General features: G+C 34.5%; 1 pseudogene; it reads right to left on the bottom strand.

The window, feature by feature from the left end:
• LOC129923275 (dynein axonemal heavy chain 6-like) overlaps positions 1–19,167 on the bottom strand; it is a 93,778-nt pseudogene that overhangs the window by 63,235 nt on the left and 11,376 nt on the right.

Here is a 19,167-nt window from a genome sequence, read left to right as displayed (position 1 = left end):
CAATTTGGCTTATTAATTACTTATTAGTACTTGCGGTCCGCACTTACTAGATTCTAAGAATTCCTCTAGTATCTAGATTCTATACCTAGACTACTAGATCTATGTCTAGATTCTAGATCTATGGTCTATGTCTAGAATCTAGATCTAGCTCAACCATATCTAGATCTAATATCTTCGTAAATTACGGGTCTGGAAGGAGATGAAAAGTAAACAATAAACACAGACCTATATATATTTTATTTTGCATTCAGTATTTTCATTTCGCACTATTAATAAATAATGAAAAATCGGCGATTTTTTTGTGTGTGTGTGTGTCGGAATTCAGACTTGGCGGAACAAAAAATCGTGAATGTGGAACGGCGGAACATGTGAGCTTTTTTGATGCTTTTGCGGGACGGTCCCGCATAATATATTTAAAATATATAAAGGGTAAAAAAAAGTGGTCCACATTGCAAGACTCTCCCCATTGTTCTTTGGCTGTTGTTATCATGCCAGGTACATCAGTTTACAAGAATCGATTACAAGGTCGCCACACTTTGTCATCAGTGTATATAAAAACAATGAGATGCCCCTGTACATTAGAGAACTGATTACTCCATAAGTCCCCCAGAGAGCCCTACGCTCAATGGACTCAACTCTTTTAGTGGTGCCATGTTTCTCCCTCAAAAGCTACGGTCTGCGGGCTTTTTCAGTGCACGGACCCAAGGTTTGGAACACACTCCACATTGATCTCAGACAGACAACATGCTATACCACTTTTAAGAAGGACATTAAGACCTACTTGTTTAAAACTTTTTTAGATTAGTTTTTTATTTCTATTGTCGTGTTTGTGTTTGTAATGTTATTACAGCGCCTTGAGCCTACATTTTGTTTGTTAACAGCGCTTTATAAATAAAATTATTATTATTATCAGTTTCATCAAAAATCTTCAACTCATACACATGCACTCAAACAGTAAACATTTTGTTATCCTTTATGAAAAAAAAAACGTTTGCAATTATTTTTAGCACCTGAATCTCTTTCCAGGTCATTGTTTCTCTGTCATATAAACCATCAAAGTCTAGATACTGTCGTAAAAGTTCAATAGGTGGCTGAGAGCCGTAGGTGTCAAGTTTGGGCATATTGAGATCGTCAATAAATATGACCAATCGTTTACCTTGAGGTGCACCTGTACACAGAGAAAAGCATGACAGAAGGACATTGGTATGAATAATGAGCATTGATAAAAGTTTTGAGCAGGAATTAAGATGTAAGTATACCGGTACTTTTCAAGAGTTGTATGTTACTACTATGGTCTTGTATGTCAGCCATTAAGGATAGGATGGCTGCCTGGCCATGCGGTTTGCGCACTGGACTGTCATTCAGATTGGTCCAGGGTTCAAACCCTGCCCGCTCCCATCCCTGTCATCCTGCAGGAGGTTTGGACTAGGAAGTAATTATCTTCAACTCTGAAAGAACATTTTACAAATATGTAGGTAAAGGCGGGGCTTTAAGTCAAAAGGGCAGGTCGTCACAAATCCTCAAAAACATAATCTGATGCGCTATCGAAAATGTAAGACTACAGTTGAGATGCTTATAGAAACATATATAAATGATGGTCAATTATAGCCCCTGCCACTTCTTTGTTCCCAACCTACATCTATTGGACTGTATTGTTTTTTTAATTGTTCTAAAAGTGGAGTTCAATTTTCTGAAATTCTGTAATTAAACATTAATACTACTGAAACATTAGGTCAGTTTTAAGCTATAATGTCACCATGCATTAGTTAAACATTGAAATTGTTCTTATTCTTAATTTCAATCAATCAAAAAGTTAGTTAATTTAATGTATTAAAAATTGCTCTAGGACATGTTGACCCCCAATCATGATGAAGCACGTGGAAAATATTAAAAGTACAATTAGGCTACAAGCAGATACCATGTCACTATGCTGTCATTACTCTGAACTACCTAACAGCACAATGTTATGTACAAAACAAAACTACAGTTGATGTGTGGAAAGCAAACAAGAAAAAAGAAATGCAGGTTAAATTAAGACCTGACAAGTTTTCTTGAAAGAACTTGAAAAAAACATTTAATGGTGCAACTGATCACTGCTTCAGAAACATTTCATGAGTTTACTAGGTAGACCTGAGAGAATCAGGAAAAAAATAACTAAAAATACACAAAGCATAGACTAAAAATCATCTTGCTGAGTTAATTGGGTCAGGGCATTATAAAAAGAAATGCCAAAGCTGAAAGGGAAAAAAAATTGTTGTAGCTGCTATTGGAACTGTCCAAAACAGGATATAAAAACCACTCTTTCACCACCAGCAGGTATATTGAAAGGACAAAGTCTATTTTTCATACTGCTTTTAGCCACAACCATGATCCAATTATGGTGATTTGTGTGTGGGTGATTTGTTACCCCAAGCCATGTAACTTTAAAAAAAAAAGAAAAAAAAAAGAAATGTAGCCTATTTTGTTTGTTCTACTAATTGTTTGAATGCATTTGTTGCAATGTGTGAAGTGTGTTACTTATACATAGATGTAACCCATCCAGACATCATTTGTTATACAGATGTAACCCATCCAGACATCATTTGTTAAACAGATGTAACCCATCCAGACAATCATTTGGGGCAGGGAACCACTCTAGATCCTTAAAGCATAGCTGGCAAAGCGTATCAAGTGAACATAACTTTTTTAATATGTGTTTCAAACATTGAAGATGTTATAGAACTCTATGTGTGTTAGTCATTAAAGACATATATGTTAGTTTTTAAAAGTTTTTTGTTGGTCATTAGAGAAGTGCATATTAGCAGTTGAACACAAAATGTTTGTTAGTAGCGAGGAAGAACATGATCTCTTTCTCAACTTGCGCTCTTCATGTAAATTTTTTTTTTTGCAATAAGCCCCTGTCGATTCTTTTTGCACATAAGATCAAAACAGTAGCCTATATAGCCTGCAAACCTTGACTCAATTGGTAGGGTTTTGAAAATATAGAAGATTATTTTATTTTAAGTAATCAATTTTTAGCATAAAATGATATTTAATTTTATAATTACTGAAATTAATTTTAGTACTAAAAATATCTTGAGAGAGTAAATAAAGAAATTAATAAGTCAGGATATTAACCAAAAAGACATACAAAAAAAAAAAAAAAAAAAAAACTGAGATCAGACATTTAGTTTAAAACATAAGACTGTATAAGAAGTTAAAATGTTACAGTTATAGACAAAAAAATAAATTTACCAATAACATTTTTCTTTCGTTTCTCCAACTTCCCTTCAATAATTTCCTGAGTTCTTCCGCTGCTGGTTTGTGCAGAAAAGTTAATGTAAACTGGTACGTAGTTCATTCTCTCAGAGATGCGATCAAGTAAATCTCTTACTATCACAGACTAGAACAGGTTGGAGGAGACAATATATTCATTCTTTCAGATATGCAGTCAATTATTTCAATTACACAAACATTAACCAATCAAGAAATATTCAGAAGTTGCAACATTTTTTTTTTAGTTATAGTTTAAACAAAAACATTAAATCAACATCTTATAATCATATCTTTAATGAATGGTAAATTGGTAAACTAATTTCATACTACCTTGCCCACGCCTGTCCCTCCTGTAAAGAGCACTGGTTTTTGAACAGAAAGTAACCGCTCTAGGAAGTAGCCATAACGTGCTGTGTCCACAGTGGGCACCATCATTTTAAAAAATGAAATGGATATGTCAAATCGAAAGGATGAGACAAGACGTTCCCACAGATCCATTCTCTTTGAGTCCACCTCAATGTAATAGCTCCATAAAGGATATGTTCCTGGCAGCTGAAAGGTTATATTAATAATAGAGAAACACTCCATCTTGCAAATAATTTCAATGTTCATAACTTCAGTATTCTTTTTAAGGACAACATAACATCAAATTTAAACAGAACATGTTGTCATTTCAATAGTACTTCAGCAGTGCATCTAGAATGCACTACATCTAGACTTCTTTCCAGCTACTAGATTACTCAATGAAGTAAGCTATAAGCAAGCATCAGTATTCAAAATGCACTCAAGACTCACGTCTCTGTATCCAATCAAAAAAACTATTTTTTATGCTTATAAAGAAGACTCCTTGGTGTATGTTTTGTTAATTGTTTTCTACTATCACTACCAATGTAGTCTTTTACTAGATGGGTCTAGTTTTTAATAAAGTCAATAGGTTTAGTGAGTAGAAGAAATATACCCAGTTCTTTAAGGTCCAAATTTGTTGTTATATTATCCAACAATGAAATCAACTCTGAGCCAGTTCAGCACTAAATTGTCTATGATGTATAAATAGAATATCTGATTGAAACTATCAACACATAATATTGTTTCAGTTACCTTGGAATCTTGATTTTCATCAAATTGTTGTCATATAAACAGATCAAAAGCATCTCTGTACTCATCATTGAGGTTACCCCCAAGAGCCCAAAGGTAACAAAACACAAATATCTGGCACAGAAATCGAAACATCTTGGAGGATTCTAGTGACCAGTCAAATTGACCAAGCTTGTAGAAGAAAATGGCTTCAAGCAACTTACAAAATGAGTTTATTTTGCTGATATCTACCTGGAAAATAAGAGTACAGATCTAAATGTTGAGAATTCTTAAGTCTACATTGAAACTAATTTGTTCTTACTGGTATGGATATAGTTCTTTAAGATACTTTGTATTTAATGCAACATCATTTTTAAAAAGCACTGGAATCTTTCTTGGCACCCTGATGGGTCAACCTTAGCTAATAGCATCTGCATGCTTCTATCATTACATTATTCACTACCTTCCATCTCTATCCATTTAACAGTGTAATGATATAATCTTGAAATTCAAAAAGGTGAATACACATTATCATATACACTGCACAACATTCTTTTTTCTGGTGATACTCCACATGGGCAGACTGTCAAAGTAAAAGTCTTTTCTGGCATTACTATACAAAAATATCTTATTCAATTACAAATCTATATCTTAAACTAAAAATGAAGAAATGCAATCAGTAGCAAGCACCTGCTGACTGTCGCGGGTGAAGCTACGGCAAGATCCTGCACCTCAAAGATCATGTGGATGTAAGGTGTAAATTTGATTCTCTCACTATTGGCTAAGCATAACATTTTGTTGTCGTCTAACACTGTGTTCATGTTCTCTATCCATAATGCATTCACAGGGCCGTCACATACTATCCACTGATGATCTTTGGTTGTGTCCTAAAGAGTTCAAAATAATGCCAAATGTATTCACAGGCTAGTCACAATAATATACATTTACACTTCATACTCATGTGAATAATGTAACCTACTATTACACTTATCGTTAAGTAAACAATATATTCTAACACTTATCTTAATGCAAATTTTCAAACTAAATCTAACTGCTAAACTCTTACGTTGACACAAAACCTGACAGTCAGTCCCATCAGCCCATCTTTCCACTCAAGCGTTTGTTTGTCCACACCTCCATATAATTCATTCATAGTAATAGATTTTGGATTCATAACATACACATGAACTGGTTGATAGAATTCATTCTGTACACCTTGATTGTACAAACTGGTCAAGGCTTTTTCTAGAATCTAATGAAACAAGTCATCAAAACTTTAAAACATTTTTTTGCTTACATAGATAGGGTTTTTATTGATTTAGTACCATGAAAATGAAGAAGAGGCAGACAGAGAAATCAATGGGAGGACAACATAAAAGAATGGATGGGCCTGCCATTGAAAGAGGTTCTAACTAAGGCAAAAGTCCGAGAGGAATGGAGAAAGACAGTTGATGAATCTTGCCATGGTGCCCCAATGGTCCAACAGACTAAGGGATAGGTAAAGGTAAATTGATTTAGAATTAAAATACATATTATACCTATTCTAATGTTATGTCTTTTCCAATGTAATATCAGATCTGATGCTTAATCTAATGCCTTAATAAGGTTGAAGCACAAACACTACACAATACACATTCACCAAACTTTAGGCATTGGCAGTTAATCTTTTCATTCACAATAACTGAATATTTTATTTTTTTTTAAATTGTGTAAAAAAATATTATGAACAGAATGAAAAGTGTTTAGGTTACAAGCTAAATAGTTAGGAAGGAACTGCACCAAATAACTAGCAATGAGTCTGACTACCCTACAAAACATCAGGGGTAGGTAACAAAGAGCTCAGATCATTTAAACAACTGCACAACAAAGCCTGCCAGGTGTCAAAATTTGTATTGATTCTTTTTACTTTCCAAATAACTGTCTTTTATTTTCTTTTTTCATTTTAATGATGCTGTTAGAATATTTTCAAAGAGAATTTGACAACAGTTAATAATTGTTTATTTTGGTTGAGTAAAAAATTTCAGATAACCCTTTAGCAGCTGTATGCATTGTAAAACATAATTGCCTTAAAATATCAATGATTCTTAACCTACACCTACATCATGAAAAAATTCAGAAAACTCAGAATCTGTCCAAAATAGCTAAAACAACACATGTATTTTTTACATCTAACAGTCCATCTTTAAATGTTCTAAGTGTAAAAGATAGTCTTTAATATATTTTAACTCTTTCTCTCCTACTGACGATACCAGCGTTGATTCCACCAGAATGTGGTCAATAATTATGGAGAGAAAGAGTTAAATTTGTTCAAATTGTTATACATAATTCCAAGGGAGGAACCTTTTTTATTTCTTGTCTTTGTCTCACTGGTGCCACAGAGAAAGTTGATATTGAATGTGTTTAATTATTGATTGTTATTAACTTTCAATGTATAGACCTAAGAAACAAGGTCATTGTACAACAAAGGGACATAATGTGGATAGATGACTATATATTTTTTTAAAATATTAGCTTAGCAGATCATGTACTTTTGATGGATTCCTTATTAAACTCTGCTTTTTAGGCCCTGGTTCAAACTTTTCAAATGCAAGAACATAAAGTCATTACTTTAAAAAGTAAAAAAGTTGTAGAGAATTGTGTGAGTCCCAGAGTGAATGAAAACTTACACGTTTAAGATTTACATACCTATACACTACAATTAGAATGGCTACAAATGTAATACAATACCCTGTAAATTGTGGTCTTTCCACCCCCAGTTGGTCCAACTAACATAACACCATGTCTGACAATCATAGTCTCCAAGAACTGTATCACTTTCACAACTTGCGTGTCCACCACTTGGAGCTTCATTTCTAGTTGGATGTTCATGATCTCATCTTTCAGCTGGCCATAATCATGTTCTGGTATGTTCACACCAGGAAAAAGATCTGAAAGTATGCCCTGCAAAACATTATAAAACCACTCAGTGAACACGTTTCATAACTATTTCTTAATACTTTTTTTTTATTCCACCCAAAAATATAATTTTTTAAAATTTTAGATTTATCTATAAGAAATATTCTGGTTAATGCTTGTGATAAAACCATAACAAAAACTTTCCACAAATGAATTGATAATTCATAGATAACAATATGTTTGTCTAAAAACTAATTAAAAGCTCAAGCTCCATGTAAGTAAATACACATTATTAACATGCAATATGAGTGATTATTTAGATTATGGCACAATAATAATTTACAGTTTTTACTATTGTATGGTTCAGTAAGCTTATAATCAGAAGTAGGGCCTACATGAATAGATGTAGTGGTTTATTAATCAACAGAGTAATTTATCCATTCATCAAATGGTTCACATTTATTACAGGGCTGAACACTGTGGTTTTAACTTCATCTTTCTATTGTTTTGACATTTGTTAGAAGAGTTTATATATATAGCTGTTAGTTCTTCTTCTTCTTCATCGTTCTCATTGTTATGTTGGAGTGTTCATATGACTAGACCAATACATGAGATGAACTGCGCAGTGGTTTCCAAATCAGGGAGCTCTCCATATAGTTTTCTTTCTATTGGGGTGATTTGGGGCCAATGTCTTATACGGGCCTCTTGGTAGAGAGAGCAGTTTTGGAGGACGTGGTCGGCATTTTCTGGTGATACTCCACATGGGCAGATTTCACTGGTTCCAATTTTGTGCTTCTGGAACATGTGTTGTCGCATTCTCTTGTGTCCGGTCCTGAGTCGAAAGATTAGGCGTTGGTCTTGTCGGGATAGCTTATAGTAAGCGTCATCTTTCTTGTGATTTGGATGGGAGCTCGTCCATTTCTCATTTATTTTATCTACAATTAATTTCTTCATTTCTTCTGGACAGAGTGCAGAGTTTACTTGTGAGTTTGTTCTCCCACTCTTGGCGAGTGTGTCAGCCTTCTCATTTCCTGCTAGCTGTTAGTCTTTTATAACAGTTCAAAGCATAAACAAATAATAGTGATACTTATACTAATAATAATAATAAATGAAAAAGTAAAAACCGAGTTACTTGAAACAGTTTAGCATCATTGAACAAAAACTTTGGAAGATTGCTATCACGAAGCGCTCGAATCAGAACTACATCTTCCGGTTTGTCAGGATTCTGTCTTTTTAAACTGCCAGCCATAACCAGGACAGATTTAACAGCTCGCATACCTAAAACAAAAATGTGTACATTATCATAAATTTGCTTTTTACCTAAATGAAACATATAAGCACATTTTATTTGAGTGTGTACATGTCTTTAGCTTTAGGATATAATTATTCAGGAGTGTCTACTATTTTCTAGGACATTATTATTTATGAGTGTGTACTTTTTTTCTAGGAAATACTTATTTAAGTATGTGGGAAGCGTGGTCGAGAGGCCAAGTGCGCTTGAACTTGGCTTGGCTTGGCTACCTAGAAGGGGGCTCGAGGTTCGACACCCGACTCGGGCAGAGTTGTGTTTACTGAGCGCCTAAAGGCAGCACGGAAAACCAACTCCTAGATACCCCCTCCCCCCACCGGTCCACAAATAAGATTGGACCAAAAGCGCTCTGAGCATGCTATAAGCATGAAAGTAGCGCTATATAAAAGCTATAATAATAATAATAATAATGTGTCAAGGTTATTACCAAAGTCATAATAATCTTGTTGCGAGAGTTGTTCACTACACAGTTTGTACATTTGAACCATTTTCTTGGCTAATGTTCTGGAGGACTCAAATCCTTCTGAGTACAAGATAACTTCAGCAATCAGACCTAAAACAAAAGAAGCAATAAAATATGGCCAGATTTTTCAACTGGAAATAATTTATCTACAAGGAGTCACTTTGTACCGGAGTGACAATAAACTACATATAAACTTCATCTGTAAGTTTATTATATATCATTTTTATCAACACTGATGGCCTTAATGGAAAAAGTTTCATTGGTCTTACAGCAGAAAATGTATCAATACTGAAATGAGATGAAAAGAATTATCCCAAGTTGAATAGAGAGACAATATAGCATATCTAGCATAAGATCCAAGCCATCTCAAATGACAGAGGCTGAGAAAGAAATTGCATGTGATACCAGAGATAAAAGTAATAAAACATTCAAAAGGATCACTCAACTTTAAACTGGTTCATAGGTTTAGGTTCTATTTTTGTTGTCTTATAAATTAAATACATAAATAAATCTCCGTAGGAGTCAAACTTTGGCCCGAACCATGCAAAGTACAAGACAATGGCCTGCTCTGCACAATGAACAGTTTGTTCAGGCCTCCATGACAGGCATCACATGTACTTGCAGATTTGGGCCTTTTGGGATTTTTCTAAACACTTAGCCATTGTTGTACTTTTAGCTTTTGAATACTACTAAGGAAAAGACCTTCTAGATGTTTCATCCTCTTACCATAATCTGGTACCATCATTGATATAGGTCTAAACAAAGCCTGTAAATTATAAGGTAATTCTGTCCGTCCAGCGTAACCAGGATTCATAGTGATGAAGGCTGCACATGTATGAACCAGTTTGATCTCACGCCCTTCAAACATGAACCTATTGAGCTATAGAGGGAGACAACATAGAAAACTTTGTTCTTACCAGTCTAGTAATCTAAAGAGAGAGACAATTTTTTAAATTGTTTTTAACACCAATCAGGTTAACCAATTTCATTACCGAATCCCTTTGACCGTAACCTACATGGAAACATACATGCACTACATGCAATTACCAAGCTTCTATCTAGGGGTTTTAAAAGTTAGAATAAACGCACCCACCTCTCAAACCATCACTAAAACAGAGGTAATGATAATGAATAGTCAACATTAAATTGGAAATAATGATTATGACGATCTCAGGAATATATTAATATATGGTGTGGTGTAAAAAAAAATATATATATGAAAGTTTTAAATTGCAACATTAGAAAATACAAGAAACTGCTTGACACATAGAATTTGGAAAAATAAGTAAAACAAAAACACTGCCCATGATGAAATATTGGTGTGTTATTCTGATGAAATATTGGTGTGTTCATTTGATGAAATATTGGTGTGTTCATTTGATGAAATATTGGTGTGTTATTCTGATGAAATATTGGTGTGTTCATTTGATGAAATATTAGTGTGTTCATTTGATGAAATATTGGTGTGTTATTCTGATGAAATATTGGTGTGTTATTCTGATGAAATATTGGTGTGTTATTCTGATGAAATATTGGTGTGTTATTCTGATGAAATATTGGTGTGTTCATTTGATGAAATATTGGTGTGTTATTCTGATGAAATATTGGTGTGTTCATTTGATGAAATATTGGTGTGTTATTCTGATGAAATATTGGTGTGTTCATTTGATGAAATATTGGTGTGTTATTCTGATAAAATATTGGTGTGTTATTCTGATGAAATATTGGTGTGTTATTCTGATGAAATATTGGTGTGTTATTCTGATGAAATATTGGTGTGTTATTCTGATGAAATATTGGTGTGTTATTCTGATGAAATATTGGTGTGTTATTCTGATGAAATATTGGTGTGTTATTCTGATAACTCTTTGAAAGATTGATTTTGTTTCGCTTTTTAAACCAGAGTTGCTGATTTATTCACATTTACATACACACTTGTATCTACTGATTATAATATGGAAAGTTTGCAGTAGTATTTAGTATAAAAATTCCAATCCCATTATTCAAAATCTACAACTTAGAGAAGTCTATAGACTTGTGAGGAGCAGAATAAGTTGAATAAGATTATAGGAATGAGGTACATTTTCTCACACTGATCTTTGTATTTTATAATGAAGGACTTATTGGAGTTAATATGGTGTCTTTATTTACTGTGCCTTGTACAAATGAAGTTATTTATTTCTTAGTCTGCAACACTTTTCATAAATAATACTGCCAAAAAAACTAAGCCTAACGATGTTTGCCACTTTTTCTAGAGAACAATGTTTTAGTCTGATTAATTACATTGATTATTTAACTCCCTTTCCATATAATATTTAAACAAAAACACTCTTCTTTTAGTAGGCAATAATGGAGATTAATAAAGGACTAGATTGAAACACTAGAGGCAAGCATGTAGGCCTTGAGTTTTATGTCAAAAAAACAAACAAACATGTAGTCCTTGAGTTTTACGCCAAAAACAAACAACAAAAAAACATGTAGGCCTTGAGTTTCATGCCGAAATATAATCTAATAAAGGTAAACTTTCATCTGGGTCGTTAGACCTAATAAAAACACGAGAAATCTTCATTCAGAAACCTAGAACCTAAGTATTTACTTTCATGCACAATGTTCGATATGAAAATATTATTTTCTCATTAGATTCCTTTGCTAATAATTTTTTTTGTCTTTATTACAGCTTATTCTATATTATGATAACCAGATCTAAGTAATTACATTTTGATAAAAGTCACTTTATCTTGATTAGTCATTATTTTATTTATTTTCAGGTAACACTTTTTAATCGACACTTTCTTTGGTGGTAAGACATGCTTCATATTTGCTGCTTTAGCTTCATGCCTATGTTACTTTTGAATCCTGCCTTATCTACTTTTGATTCCTACCTTAGCTACTTTGGCATTTCTGATAGTAATAAGTTGTTGAGCAATAACAGATAAAACTTCAATATTGATTCGGTTGAACTCATCAAAACAGCACCAGGCCCCTGACTGTGCTAGCCCAGAGAAGAATCCTCCCATCATCTGGAAGAATACAATGGAAATTGAAACTATCAGTTATGTTAAAATAACATAAAATTTTAACATCTAATAATTGCTCAATAAAACAGTATTTAATATAGCTGAAGAAGTCAAACCATAGAGTAATCATTATCATCATTGACAGACCTCTGTCCTAAGATGACTATGGCTATCCCATAGAGCCTTCCTTGTTAGGGCTATAGTGCCCATGCATACTATGTAGAACCTGGTAGTTCCAGTCTTTTCCATTTAACTAGCTAGGTCAGCTGAGATCATTGCTACATCATTGCTGCATTACTGCTACATCATTGTTGCATTACTGCTACATCATTGCTACATCATTGCTGCTACATGGCTGTTCAATGAATGTCTCTCTACCACTTCTCTATACATGGTGAAGTCTAGATCTATGTCCATGTCTTCCCAAGCATTTATATGCTCTTCTATTCATATTGTTACAATCTCTCCTCTACCGCCCAGGCTCTCTTCAAACTGCACCACACGACACAATGAACTCAAAGAACCTCACAACTCATCAGGGCTCCAAAGTAACAGTAGCAATTTAATTTCAAATACATTACAAATACTGTACGGTTGGCAACAACATCACACTAACTCGTCTGGTCACATTGCGAGGTAACGTGAAGTCCAGTCTTTCTAACACACTCGCTCTTATATAGAGTCTCTACTGGCCTTCTAGAATGGGATGGAACGTTCTTGGCCACTCAGAATGATCACAATCGCCATGACTTGCGTGCGTAATATTTACACACAGGTCGTTGCCGAACTGGCGTGTACAGTCAGTCACTGGTCACAGTTGACCGCTCATCCTGCGCTGGACTGTGGCGATTTGAGTAGGCTAAAAACACACAGCACTACCCCCAACTGTGTCACCACCAGGTTTACAACAATATGATTTGATGCATTCTGAAAGCTTCATTTGTACATGATGATCACACCTTTATCATCAAGATAGTTAAGCAACTATTTTCTATTTAAAAGTAGGGATCACCACAAAGGTTTTTTTTCCTTTTGATCACATCCACTTGGCAGAGGTGGGGGCTTGTTTCACATACATTGACCATGTTTTGTACTCAGAACGCATGTATTGTAGACTTGCATCTTTTTGGGGTGAGTTTTAGTTTTATCAGACTTGTGAGCCTAGTCTAATGAAAATGGAAGCAGCCTTCCCTTCCAATAGCATATTAAGGATTACATGAAGTTTAGAACACTAGAGCATCGCCAATAAAAACACACAAAAAAAAAAATATAAATCAAGAGAGGATTAATTTATTTCTGGTATAGAATCTTAAAATATATTGTGTTAATATAATTATCTAAGTCACTGAGCCTTGTGGAGTCTTATGTCATTCAGTTCTGTAGTGTTTATGTCACCCAGTCTCATCAGTCACAACAATATGTAAGCCATTAGCCATGGTGTTTTTCAATGAAAGTAAGCCTCTTTATACCATTTAGCTATGGTTTGTCTGCCCCTCAGCCATGATGTCTCTGCCTAAAGGCAGCACGGAAAACCAACTCCTAGATACCCCCTCCCCCCACAAATGAGATTGGACCAAAAGCGCTCTGAGCATGCTATAAGCATGAAAGTAGCGCTATATAAAAGCTATAATAATAATAATAAGTCAATGAACAATTTGAACTAAATATTCAATATTCACTAATTCAAATAAAGTCTTTATAAAAGAAACATAATTATATTTAAGGTCCTAATCACCTTATAATCCAAGCTGTCTGAACAATTAAACACTACACACCATATAGCCAAAGCTTTAGCCAAATCTTTAGTTGTTTCAGTCTTTCCAGTACCAGCTGGACCTGCAGGTGCTCCACCTAGATCAAGTTGTAGGGCTCCCATAAGGCAGAGATAGCATCTGTCCTATGAATGAGCAATGTGGCATGAATAGAAAACTAAAGATAGAGATGGTTGCTGTTTTAATGCATTAACTAGAAAGATGATACTTATCCTTCTAGGAGGGAGAAAGAATTTTGTCAATGTCTCAATGATTGTGATTGTAACTAATTGTCAAAAAGTAACATCTGGCATCACTTGCAGACTTTGAGCTCCCATTCTACTAGATTACTAATGAATAAGGTACTAATATGTTAATCATAAAATCTTCAGGCTAGTTAAGCAACTGAGAATTTACAATTTAAAAGTAGGGATCTACATAAAAGTGGTAGCTGTTGTTTTTTTTAAACTAAAAGCATTGATATTAAGTTTAAAACTAAAAAATTTATTAGCAATTAATTCTGTTGTGTTCAGTAAATTTGTTAAACGTGTTTGCCCAGTTAATAATCATTGATGTAATAGATATGTCAACTTAGCTATTCAAATATTTTATCTTTTTAATTCAATAGAAATATCCACTTGAATCCTCAAATAGTCAGCTAGGCATGTTCTGAAAATTAGTCAGGTCATGTCATATTATTCAAATGTTTTATCCTGACATTAATTCAAATGTTTTATCCTATCAATTGATCAAACAAATATGCCTGTCACTTGGAAAAATATAAATAGTCCAACGATATCCATATCAATAAACTTACAGTCAGAGGTGTAATCACTAGTCTAGGACAGGCTCCAAGGTACTCATAGCCATAGGTGTAGACAGCAATTGACATGCAGACAACACAGTTGTCCACTTCCATATTCCAATAATATCTGAGTTGTTTTTGCCAGTCAAAACTTAAAAGTTCTGATACCTGTCAACACAAGTTTTGTTGTTTCTTCATTTAACAAACAAATGAAAGAAGGCCAAAGAGATTCATGAATCTAGTAGATCAAAAGAAATGCCACATCAAAAAACTTGGCTAAAGAGATTTTAAAACTGCCAGCAGCTACAACTTACAACTTGAAATATTTATAAGATATATTTCCTCTAGATTGTAAATGTTTTGAATGCACATGCAATGTTTCCATTCATGTGCAGAAAAGAAAATGTTTTTGTTTTGTTTCTAGCATTATACTGATCCCCAGAAAGATTTTTTATTTATATGCAGATGATAATGACACAGACCTAAAGAGACTAAAATGAGTCCTATAGTTACAAATGTAAAAGAGGTAAAGCACTGTGCTACATTTCATCACCATTACCGAAACTATTCTTTATTTTTAAAAACAAAAAATTTTCCCAAAAACACAGTTTGTAAAAGCGAAAGAAATGAAACTGTAACTTGTGATTTTCCTTTCTATCTTTTTAAAAAGAAGATCTTGTGTTTATTTAAACGAAGTTTTTCTAAATGGTCTTTTTTTTTTGACCATGAAGTCTTGAGTGCTGATTAATATAGGCATAATTAACCACATTTGGGACAATTAGGATTTTGTCTTTTTTACAATGGATTACCATTTTTAAAATTCCATTTGACTCATTAATTTGTAAAGCTTTGATTTTTTTTCAGACATACTATTTGTAAGATATTAGCTATAGATATTACATTCTAATACAAGATTTTAAAGCTTTTGGTAATCTCAGGGCTGCATGTAAAACATTTCTGTTACCTCAAGGGTCACACATAATGGTCTTTCTTTTTGCACAGCATGGAGGGATAGATAGGGTACTTGGGGCACTATAAGGTGTTGTCATTACAGATTTTACAATGAATACATTTCATTTAAAAATATTTTTAATGCACATTTCACCAGTCATCTTTTAAGAAGAGGTCTTTGTTGCATGAAGCAATATGTATTTTCTAATGATGTCAAAAAAATTGATTTAGCCATCAAATGGAATTTAATAATATTAGGAAGATGAAAAAGTTCAATGTCAAAAAATGTCTGACCTGTTTTTTCACCATTTCTGAAATTATGTCCCGTGCATGAACATTGATTGTAATAAGAGCGCAGAGTGTAGCTCGTGCCAGTTTAGGAAGTTCTCCTCTCACTGCCCCAGCTAGAAGATTTAACTCCTGTTGATAGAAAGTGATTTTGAAAGTACTGATATATTTTAAGTGCTGATACATAATGGTAGAAAAGATAAGTTTTGTGAAATATAAAATCAAATAAAAATTTTTACTGTAAAGCTTCTTTGTTCGAAGTCCCTCATTCCCCTGATAACTGTTCGAGAGTCTCTAAGAATAGCTGTGACATCACGGGTCCACATCATTTGACATATTGTTAGAACAACCTAAGAACAGAATTGATGTTGAAGAACAATGATAAAAATGGTTAGCTCTATCATATACAAAAGTCTGAGATCAATATGTGTCTGAACTCCAACATAGCAGCAAATGAATTCATTAAGTTTTTCCAAAGCGTAGGACAAATACAAATTAATGAAAGTAGAAATAAAGATGTAAACTCAGAAATCCAAGATAAAATTAAAGAAAACAATCCAGCTTACTCCTTGGGAATGACCACTAATCTTAAAATGAAGGAACTAGATGAATCCCTAAAAGTCCTCAAACCAAAACAAGCCCCGGGCCCAGACAAAATATCAAATGACATGCTTCTTCACTTGGGTCCTCAAGCCAAAAGAAAACTGCTACAATTATTCAATGCTAGCTGGAAATCTGGCAGAATTCCAAACATCTGGAAAAAAGCCATTATGATCCCTATAATAAAGCACGACAAACCAAGAAATAAACTGGATAGCTACTGTCCCATCAGCCTCACTAGCTGTACTTGCAAACTGATGGAAAGAGTGATAAATAGAAGGCTGACATGGATCCTTGAGTCAAATAACCTACTCACTGAAGCCCAGGCTGGCTTTAGAAAAGGCAGATCAACAGACGATCAAATTGCCTTCATCACACAAGAAATAGAAGACGGCTTTCAAGAAAAGAAACCAACAACAATTGTGTGGGTTGACTTAGAAAAAGCATTTGACAAAGTCTGGGAACAAGGTCTCTTGCTCAAGCTAATCCAGCATCACATATCCCACAGAATGTACAACTGGATAAAGGAATAACTAAATAACAGAAAAGCCTTAGTTTGCATGCAAGGACTAAGAAGCCACACAGTGGGTATAAAAAATGGCGTCCCCCAAGGAGGAGTCCTATCCCCAACAATTTTTCTAATATTCATAAACGATCTAAATCAAAACCTACCCAAAAAAGTTAAAAGCAGCATGTATGCAGATGACCTTGCCTTAATTAGCACAGAAGAATATGTAGGAACATCGAAATTTCGATTACAAGATGCTCTTGATAAACTCAATAATTGGTCCAAAGACTGGGGCATGTCCATTAACACAAAAAAGACAACATATACCATATTCTCACTGTCAACAAAACAACAAACAATAAAATTAACATTAGATAAGGAAGCTTTAGAAAAAAATGACAGCCCTACTTATCTTGGAGTCACCTATGATCCGAGACTAACCTGGAAAAACCAAATAGATAAAACACAGAGTAAAGGCATCCAGAGACTATCCCTCTTGAAAAAATTAGCTGGCACAGATTGGGGAGCTAATCACAACATCCTGAAAAAGACCTATACCAGTTATGTAAGACCTGGACTAGAATATGGTGCCACAGCATGGGGCTCAGCAGCCCAACTGAAAAATAGACAAGGTTCAAAATATTGGTTTAAGGATAATGACAGGAGCAATCAAAACAACACCCATTAGAGCTATGGAGGAAACCGCTGCCCTGATCTCTCTGGGTGAAAGAAGAGAAATAAAAATCCTTTCCCAATTCACTAAATTGGAAACCTTTGAAAGGCACCCACTCAGAACAAAAATCCACAAAACTGGCAAAAAAAACATCTCAAAAGGACCAATTTCATACAGGAATCTCTAAACCTAAAAAAGAAACACCAACTTGAAAAAATTACTCTGGAATCCTCGATACACTATAACGAATTTCCACCCTGGGACGAAAGCCCTCTTCCTACTATAAGGGACCATATTGAAATCATAAAAAGAAAATCTGATTACAGACCAACAGAGCTCAAGGAAATAGTGAACTGTTTTCTACATACCAATTACCCTAGCAATCAGTGGATCAGAGTTTACACGGATGGCTCATCCCATAAAGCCACCACAAATGGAGGAGCTGGAATACTTATCGAATGGCCAGATGGAGGAAAACTAGAAAAATCCATTGCAACTGGAGAGCTCTCTGACAGTCACAGAGCAGAAAGGGAAGCACTAGCACTAGCTGCTACCATGCTAGCAAATCATCCAAGTTCCCCTCACAGTCAGATTGTCTTGCTAACCGATGCAAAAACAACCCTCCAAAGCTTGCAAAACTCTGATTCCTCTTATATTAAAAACCTCAGAACAGCACTTACAAAGCTCAACAACAAGAGCAAAAAAACTGTTATTCAATGGATATCAGCCCATATACAACTAGAAGGAAATGAGAAGGCTGACACACTCGCCAAGAGTGGGAGAACTAACTCTCAAATAAACTCTGCACTCTATCCAGAAGAAATGAAGAAATTAATTGTAAACAAAATAAATGAGAAATGGACGAGCTCTCATCCAAATCACAAGAAAGATGAAGCTTACTATAAGCTATCCCAACAAAACCAACGTCTAATCTTTCTCAGGACCGGACACAACAGAATGCGACAACACATGCACCGGAAGCTCAAAATTGGAGCCAGTGAAATCTGCCCATGTGGAGTATCACCAGAGAATGCCGACCACGTCCTCCAAAACTGCTCTCTTTACCAAGAGGCCCATATAAGACATTGGCCCCAAATCACCCCAATAGAAAGAAAACTATATGGAGAGCTCCCTGATTTGGAAACCACCGCGCAGTTCATCTCATGTATTGGTCTAGTCATATGAACACTCCAACATAAAAATGAGAACGATGAAGAAGAAGAAGAATTAGTTATTAAGATTTACGAGCAAAGTAATCCCTCTTACAAAAAGTTGAGAGGGATTGTCTTTTTTTTTACAACTTTTTTTATGTTACTTGCATACTTAGAATGAGAACAATACACTGACCTAGACAAGAATAGTGAAAGAAAGAGGGACAGAAGGAAAAAACAAGAGAGACATAGAGAGAGGACAATGGAAAATTCAAGCTAAACTAAGCAACAAGACCTAAAAGACAGTGAGTGGTCTATGTCTAGCAGAATAAAACAAACTAAATGTTGATGACTAGCGTACTGATTAACTATTGATAAAGATTTTGAAGTTAAACTAAGTCTAAACTCTGGAGCTAGTAAAATGTTT

Source organism: Biomphalaria glabrata, chromosome 16, assembly GCF_947242115.1.
Source record: "Biomphalaria glabrata chromosome 16, xgBioGlab47.1, whole genome shotgun sequence".
Taxonomy (NCBI): domain Eukaryota; kingdom Metazoa; phylum Mollusca; class Gastropoda; family Planorbidae; genus Biomphalaria; species Biomphalaria glabrata.
The sequence above is the reverse complement of the archived record's forward strand: the minus strand, read 5'-3'. Positions and strand labels throughout refer to the sequence as shown.